Consider the following 9,740-nt stretch of genomic DNA (forward strand, 5'->3'; position numbering starts at 1 on the left):
AGGTGTGGTGTATTGTCCATTATTAAAATGAGGAGTTCGCCGGTTTTGTTAGGTTTTCTTCTTTTTCGTTTAACAGCCCCCTTTCCGGGCGAAAACTAGTCAATGGTAATGAGAGTTAAGTTCGAAATTTTGTAGAGATTGCGCGCGCACGTTCACTCTCACTCGGTGAGGAAATATTCTCTTATCACGTCCAAAATGTATTTTGTGTGTGTATACAGATTATTTTGTAATTCTTCGGACGCCCAACGATTCAATACAATTTTTTGTTAATTTTTATTTGAATTTGATTTTATTTGTTAATTTGCATTTTCTATAACGCAAATCGGTTATTGTTTTTATATTTATCACAAATGCAATTCTGTCTAGTTATATAGCAGTATTAACACGTACTCTATAATTAACACTATTGATGAAAAGATCTAAATTAGGTCTCGACGAAAAACCTATTAGAACCCAGTTGGACTAATTCCTAGGGGAACGGTTTAGGCTGACAATTTTTGCACTTGATCCAAAAGTTATCTATAATATGTAAAATTGGAAAACGGCATAAGAAAATCAAAGAAAACTCATTATTAGAAATCACGGCGAAATTGATTTAAATTCGCCTTGGAAAAAAAACCAATAAATTGTACAGAAATTACCTATTTTTTCATGCAGGATTAAACTGTTTTATAAATGAAAGCAAATTGTAATTATGATGCACAACATAAATCAAATAGTGGAATTGAGACAGATTCCACTAGGGTTGTGTAGGGCCAGTACGAATTACATTGTAAATCGCTTACAAAAAGACTGTCAAGGGACCGGCGAAATTATCGTTTGAATTGGCAAAATGGCCGCTACAGTCGATAGTCGTTATAAGCGATATAAAATATTGGTATTGATAGTATTGACCTTGTAAAAATAATTCACGAACCACCATGACATTGTGGTAGAAGTACACTGTGAGGTAAAACTTTACTTTTGTGCAAACTTGAAGTATTTTCGGTATTGACTCTGGGTTACCTCAAAAGGATGGAAACTTTTTGAGGTAACCTGGTTCGTCATTGACGATGTTCAACAGCTCCTGAGCGATGTCCATACGATGCGCAGTGTCACGACCGCGGCCAAAAATGGTCAAAACCAAGTACCTTGGAGGAAAGTTTTTTTTTTATGAGAATTGACACGAAATTTTGTTTCCATGCTCTTTGCATTGCTTCTAATTTGGCCCATAGATGTTCGATGGGGTTAAGATCTGAGGAGGGCATTCCATAACTTCGTGAAATATTTGTTTTTCCATTCGGCTAGTATGTTTAGGATCTTTATCCTGCTGAAAAATAAACGACACCAATTGCATTTCACGTGCACTTTCTTATTATATTTTCACTCAAAATCTATACGTAGTCTTTTCCTGTCATTTTGCAATCAATTTTTAGTAGGCGACCGACTCCCGCTGTAGAGAAGCACCACCATACCATAAGGTTTTTGTTTAACGGTATGAATAAGATTCTTCGGCCTCGCACCATACCATACCTTTTCTTCTCATTCTTCAATTCAAATTTGAATTCGTATGTCCAAATAACTCCATCCTAAAAGGTTTCTACATATTTATGTACTTTTTGGCGAAGAATAGATTTTCTTTTATATTTGCGCCGCACAGTAGTGGTTTTTTCTTTGCGAAGAAACTTCTCATACCTCTTCAATTTATTCTTCTCTGAATCGTTCTTGATGACACACACAAATGTAAATCTCTTTTATAATTTTACAGGATGCTGATGGATTTTTCTTCACTTTTATTGCAATGTGGTCCTCATTCAGTTTAGAGGTACCACGCTTCCTTCCACAAAGATATTTACAGCTATCATTAGATCCAACACTTTTATATTTTTCATATATTTTTCCGAAATTTTACATATATTTTTTTTTTGTTTTTTTTGTTTTTGTTTTGATAAGTTAGCATAAGTCATGTCTTCTGATCGATCCTGGATCAGTAGGTCCTTTACGCCCTTCGACAAATTTAAATTTGTTTAAATTTTTGAAAATAGGGATTTATTTTTATTATTTTTTTGCTACCACGGAGTTGCTGACACATTTTGCATATGCCCAAGAGAATATATTACCACATAAATTGAAAGGATATTTTTTTACAAGTTTCTTGTCATTACTATCACATGCACTTTATTTTGTCACTTATAAAATAGAACGGTCATCATAATGTGAACTGCAGACACTCAACAAAATGTAAATTTTATAAATTATACTAATTGAATAAAACGATTTTATAGTATAGAATGTTTCAGGGTCCTCTGTATGGATGTTATTCTGAAACGGGGACCAACAGCTAACTTGCAAAACATTTTATTGTCTTGAAAGGAAATCTTTTAACAGACCTCTGTACACTTTTATGAATATTGTTAAATCCGATTTTTCTTGAATTTGTCAACTTTGTTCCTTTATAAGGGGCTGGAAACTTAATTTTTTGTACACTACTGATATATAGCTATGCTCTTAGTTTTAGCTATGCTCTTAGTTTATTCAACATTGTAATGTTGAATAAAAACTGAGCTTTACTCGGATAAAAACTAAGGCATATACGAAGATGAACTGCCTAGGAGAAGTCATGTTTTTGAGAAATTCAAAACAATTTTCCATAGGCAGATGGTTTACCAATACTTCAAATTTCATCGAATACAAATAAAACGTCATTCAAAATTGTTTGCCATTGTGTAACGTACTTAAGGTCCGGTACGTACACTATCTGATTTGTTTTCCAACGGAATGCTATCTACATGGTCAGCACTGTTTTTTGTTTGTTTGTTCATTTTCTGGCTATGAGCATATGGATCTGTCCAACAACAACAGCACCAGCAACCTCCGATGTTTGGCTGTGTGTTCGTTCGTCTGTTAGTCTGGTATTGGCCTTGGCGTTAATTAAAAATATCAATTTTTATTGCTATTTGGTTGAGCACATTTTTTGTTTTTGTTTTTTGCTTCACATGTGCGTTGTTGGTGTTGTTGCTGGTTGGTTGGTGCTGCTGCCTGGCTGTTACTGCCGATATACAAACTTGTAGCTGTTTTTATGCCTAAATGATTGACGACTGGTCAGTGTTAGATGATGATGTTGTTGTCGGATTGTTGTCGTCGTCGTCATCGCAATCGTTGTCACTGGGGCTGGTGCTGACTGGCACAGTGTTTGTGCTTGATTCGCTGAGTGTTGATTTTTGTTGCTCCCACTGGTGCCAATATTGGGGGGTATTATTCGTGCATACTCAGCTCGTGTCAAGTTCTATTCGAGTCAGCCAAAGCGCACGACAACGGCTAGATTTCTTGCATATCTGGCCAGAAGTATCCAAGTCAAGTTGGTTCATTTTTTAGTTAATGTTTTTATTATCACTGCTACTGGTGTTGTTGTTTTTGTTGGTGGTGGAGTCTTTTGCATAATGCGGTTGGTGTTGGTGTTGCTGCTGCTGTTGTCTTGCTTTTGATTAATGCACATTGTAGATGGATTATGATGGTGGTCGTCTGTCTAGCGCTTCTGTGGGCAGCGTCTGTTGCGAGGATATCAGCCAAGTAGTTGTTATTCGTTTTGTGCCACGAGTTGTGCGTCTGGCGAGTGTCGCCTTATGTCTTGTTTATTGTCCGTTGGTCGTCTTAATGGATCAACTCGAAACTCGTTTCATTCATTCATATAGGAGAGACAATCAAGCAGACAGCCAAGCCAGTCAGTCAGCCAGCTAGCATTTGCTATTCCGGGGTATTATCGCTGCAAATGAAATGCAAAAAAATAATAAAAAAAAAACAATTCAAAGGTGCGGTTGTTATTTGCGGTTGCGTTTGCGCCTCTCCTTCTCCTCCGGTATCTCCTTTTGAATGTTTGTTTGTTGACTGGCTAGTTGGCTGTCTGTCTGCCTGTTTATTTATTGTTTATCGTTTGCATTTCAACCTGATGCCATTATAAATGGCTGTGCTGCATTGTGGTGTTGTTGTTGCATTGAGGCAAGGTCCAATGACTGCATTTGTGTTTTTGTGGTTTGCATGTTTAATTACAATATGTCTATGTTCGTATTTTTTTCATGTTGTAGTTTATTATTTGTCTTTATTGTTTCCCTTTGGTATTCAAGCGGTTTGTTAAACAAGTTGTCCCAGCTATTAGCATAGGTGTAATGTGGCGACCAAAGACATTATTATCAGCTAATATTAAATGTCAATATTTGCTCATAACTTCCCCTAAATATAGACGTACGAAAGTGGAGACCTATATAAAATATAAGGATTTCATATTTATTTTGTTACAACCATCATTAGTATTACAAACAAGACAAGATCATTATTACAAACAAGATATTCCTCAAAACATTATTCCGAAAAAACCCCGACAAACAACAGAAAAAAATCTTAATAGTGAAAACTATTTTTTAAATTATCCATAGATCTTTGTCATAATAGAGGTCCTTATAATTTGAATGACTTAATTATATGGATTATATGTTTTAAGGAATCCTATATGTTTGACTACACCCACATAGTCTTGCATTGACTCACAGTTCCTTAAACATTTCCAGACGTATTTGCACTCCCTTAACCGATTAGAGGTCAATACCTCTTCTGTGGAATCCTTTCCGAATCATGTTTTCCCGGAGTAAAAAAAATTAATCCACAATTTTCATATTGTGTTATTTTACACCAAAATAGTTTTTGTTCATTTGACCAGCTAAAAATTGACCTTTAATATCACACAGCCATCCCCATGGAAAAATTGTGATGTTCGGCTGATAATTGTGGCAGGCGCTGTCCTTGACCAAAACTAGAACCTCATGCAAAATTTTCTAGTCATCCGCGCAATATTTCCAACCTCTAGTGTGATAATGGTAATACTAAACAATATCTCTCTCGGGAGGAAGGGAATGTACCCGAGAAGCTGACAGTACGTTAATATACGTCAATATTACAGGGTATTGATAGACCCTTGTAATATTAACGTATAACTCCTATACCGTTGGACATACAATAAAATAATTGGTATCGAACTGAAGGTCAACTCCTCTTCATGGATATACTGTGCAAATGTTGTCATATTAAAATGGACAGGCGAATGGACACACAAGTCTAAATCGACTCAGCTAGTCGAGATATCGATCCACCATTTAATATATCGATATCGGTATACTAAAAGCACCCACCTTACTAATATTTACCGCTGTTACAAACTCTTGAGGCCAAACAAACCTATAATACCCTAACAGCATAGTAGTGTAGGGAATAAAAATCCTAAAATTATCTCGATAAATTAAGAACTTTGCTTATGTAGCTGGAATGTTTTGGGTTTATATTCGACATTTTTCAAACTTTCCTTTTATCTCCTCAATCGGATAAAAACGCTTACCTTTTAGCAATGTCTTCAGTTTTAGCAAGAGTCTGATAGTTGAGGTATGATAACGGACTTGTTGTTGGCCAAAATCTCACGCACAAGCATCATGATGCAAAATCATTATTAGTTTTCTCTCAATTCTGTGTTTCCGAAGAATTGCTTTATAAAACACAGCGCCATAACTGGGTAGTATTTCATATTGACGCACGATCTTTGGGCAGTATTGACAGTACAATCTTCTGGCAAGAATCCTTGGTGAACCACGAAAAAACCTTCACATTTGACTGAACCCGAAGTGATTTTTCTTTTCCATCGGGATAATCCGACTTTGGTTTCAATATCGTGGTTATAGGGGAACTACTCAGAAAAGTGAACATAAAAACTAGAAACTTGGGGTCCGTAATTTTGAGAAAACATCTATGTATAAAAAATTAAGTAAACATATCAATTTTTTCCCACATTATTTTCTAAATAAGTAATAATACCGTAATCAAAGTTTTAAAATATATTTATCAAATTGGTTTATAATATATTCAGCATTGCATACAAACCTTTATAAGTTGTATTTTATAAATTAAATTAAATTTAACAGATAGAAATTTAACATTCTGTTAAAAATTTTAAATTCTTGATTATGAAATTTTCGAAATGTAAATCCTTTCTAATTTAGTATGAACATAGTTATGTTCTGAAAAAAAGGAACAACTTTTATACTACTGCAATGGCAACAATATTTCAAAAAGTACAAAACTCTCCTTCCTGTATATGTCTGCATAATTAAATACTTCCTTCAAACAGGATGTCAGAAAAGTTATAGAAAAGAATATGAAAATTGCAACATTCCAGTGAAACAGAACAAAGCAGAACTTTGCAAAGCACCCTGCAAGGTGGTGGAGTAGACAAATTTCCCAAGTTGACTGCTTTTGTTTTGCAGCAAACTCTTTTGTTCGTCGTTACTTTATTTTACTTTAGAGCTATGAGCATCGTAAAGTTTGAGGCAACAATGTAACATCCGTCTTGCTTTGTTACCAAATAGAAATCCATCAGTTGTACTCAGAGACTGTGGCAGAAAAAAAACAGCAAAAAAAAATCACTCAACCTAGTCTAGAGTTTTTTTCTAACAATGCCCCCCACACTCACACCCCCTCTTTGAGGTTATTGTCATGTCAAGTAAGAAACAAAGAAAAAGTTTCTCAGAACAAGGAAAAGAACACGTTTTACTACCAACATCATCCGCCAGTCACCCAGCCAGCCAGACGAACCAAACTCAAACCGCTCTTCCGTTTGTTGGTTGTCGGTTTAAAAGCAAAATGCTTTTAATTTACACCAAAACCTTTTAAAAGCCAAATAATTTACACCAAAAGTAAAAGTCAAAAAGTTATGTTCATTGCTTTTTGGAAGGGCTATAGATGTAATGTATGCACAAACTTACATATGTAACATATTTATGTTTATAGGTTTATGTGTGGATATTAGTTGTAATAACACATGGAACAGGTCTTAATGGTTAGTAATCCCTTTCGAAGACAAATGTTCAGTGCCATTTGGAAAAAAAAAATTCAAAACAAAAAAACAGGACAAGTTTCCGTTAGACTCTGATTTCAAATAAAATGTTGACTTCGAAATCAACTCCGGAATGGATAAGAATTAGCTTAAATTTTGAAACGAATTTACATACAAATACTTGTCCAATTCAACTTTTTGACGAACCTATAGATCCATTAAGGTAGGTACAATGTATAAGTATGAAGCCATGTTAACAGGTATACCTTTTTGGGAACTATTAAGAAATCTAAATTGCATATCTTAAAAAATCTTATTATCTATTTAGAAAACCGTGTCAGACTTTCGCCATCTTAATTATGCGACATCAAATGCTGTCTGATGGAAGGACCAAAAAAAATTGGTTATACCCCTCAACTGTCTTTATTCTAAGTCCGTTTCGGACAATTTGGAATCGATGTAAAAATATTTGTCTCCCAGTCTTGATGGCTGGTTGCGTGATACTTCACGTAGGGAATAACCGATCCAAATTTTGTATTGCACCCAAAATGAAATCAAGTTTGAAGATGGACTTGGTAAACTTGTTTATGGATATCCGATTGGTCCAAACATAACATAATTCTTAAGAAATGTAGATTAGGATGACTCAAAATTAATAAATCCTTCCTGCTTATTAAAAATTGAAAACACAATACATGCCACAGTTATGGACCAATCGTAATCAAATTTTTCACATAGGACCGGGACCGACCATATGATACCCTAAACAGTTGTCAGTGAGCTTCAAGATTCTGCGGATTTAATTTCCGAGCCTGGGTAATACTGCGCGATATTTGCAGTCTCTCGGCCAATTAGAGGTTAACATCTGCGGCAACTTTTTCGAATCATGTTTCCTTGAGTAAAACTTTACTCCATAATTTTTTTATTTTCAGCAGAAAAAAAATTAGCCAGCTAAAAATTGACCTTCATTATCAAGTCAGATAAATATCATCTGATCATTATGTAAAAATTCATAGCAATTTGTTCGACATTTCCCCTCTATAGTGTGACTATGGTAATACTAAACAATGTCAGTATGGGTAGATCTGTGTAAATATTTACGTATAACTCCCACATCATAGTACATACAACAATATAATTGGTATCAATTTAAAGGTCAACCACTCCTCCTGGATATACTGCGGTCTATGATCTTCAAGAGTGGATATTCCCCAATGGAATGCACATTTTGACATATTTCACACAAAAGTCTGGGACTATTTGACCGGCTAAATATTGACCGATCTTCATCAAAACAGATATGTTTATTCTTTGGTCAGACCGCCTTTATCAGGTAAAATTTGGTGAAGTTCGGGCCATAATTGCGGTCTATAGAGCGAAACTGACACAAATTAGGTTTTTTGTCCATTTCATCCCCAAAGTCCAAAATATGAAAAACCTCCACATTGGACCCATTATGATCTAATCTAGTTCGTCATTGACGATGTTTTGAAGATCCTGAGCGAAGTCCATGCGACGTTGTTTTTGCTCAAAATTTAGCAATGGAACTTAACATATCCGTAAAATTGTTTCGCATGTGTTAGTGTTTCGAAGATTAACTAAAAACGTTTCCTTCGCTGCATCAATGTTCCCAGCGGTTAACATCTTCTCGGGTTTCCTTCAACCGATTATTTAACAATTAAACTTGTGCTCTGCTCATAGTAGACTCGCCGAACTTTTAAAATAACGTACAATGAGGAAAATGTAAATTCATATCTCTGAAAAGTCCAAATATTTCTTGAACCAATTTTGATCAGCTATCACATTATGAAATTTTTGTTCGATTCCGGTTTAAATAGTTTTCCTAACTCGTTCCTAATTGGGATGACGCTCTGACGACTTTTATTTGGATGGACCTGCAGTTATATAATTAAAAGGGACTATACAAATAAAATATGTAAATATAATGTCTATGCCTCCATCTCCGTTTTGCACATGTATGCTGGATTTTTTCTTATAATTCTAAAATTCAGCACAATCAATCTGAAAATTTCTGAAATTTTACAGAAAACTAGAAGGAACATCGAAAGAAGTTGGATGTAATTTGCAGTCAATTTCATCAGCAGATATTTAATTCAATAAACAGGTATATTTTATAGAATATATAAATTGATTCACATTTCTTGACAACGACACTAAAAATATGTTCACTATTGCCCATCAAATACCTCGATCCCAGCTAAAAATACAAAAATAATATACATTACTAAAGTTTTTAAATCTTTTTTAATTTCAAAAATCGCCCCTTACTACGCCAACGTGATTTCACAAAATCAAATAAAGAAACCACAACAGACAAGAAAGATGTAAAAACCGTGGTTAAAGAAAATCTAATTAGTTTCGAAAATGCGAAAAACTTTGTAAATGTCGAAATAAATCTTTTCAACAACAAAAAACTAACAGCCACAACAGCAACAACATCAATATTCATCTTCAAAGAAACAGCACTTGTGTGTGGCGTGACATGAAACTTGCAAATTACAACTTTTGTAATGAGTGGGACAGATGAACATGCCACAGAAAACCAAAAAAGAAAAACAACAACATCAACCAGCCAGTCAGCCAGCCAACAGCAAGCAATCAGTCAGCGACACCAAAGATAGATATGCACGTCGTGCAGCACCAACAGCGAGTTGTATAAATTTTAATCAGAAAATTTAAGTGTTGAAGTATTTTGTTGTCTCATTAATGACACTCAGCCATCACAGCGATGGAACAACAGCCAGCCAGCAGAACACCAGGAAACTCCTTGTTTTTGTTTCGATTCGTTTGTTTTTTATTTTAGTGTTCGCTAAAAAAAAACGCACACACACAATTCACCACAAAATGAGGAGAGGAATACTACAAATTA

Source organism: Musca vetustissima, unplaced genomic scaffold (genome assembly GCF_032173495.1).
Source record: "Musca vetustissima isolate MV318-11 ecotype Yass unplaced genomic scaffold, APGP_CSIRO_Mvet_v1 utg4709, whole genome shotgun sequence".
Taxonomy (NCBI): Eukaryota; Metazoa; Arthropoda; class Insecta; order Diptera; family Muscidae; genus Musca; species Musca vetustissima.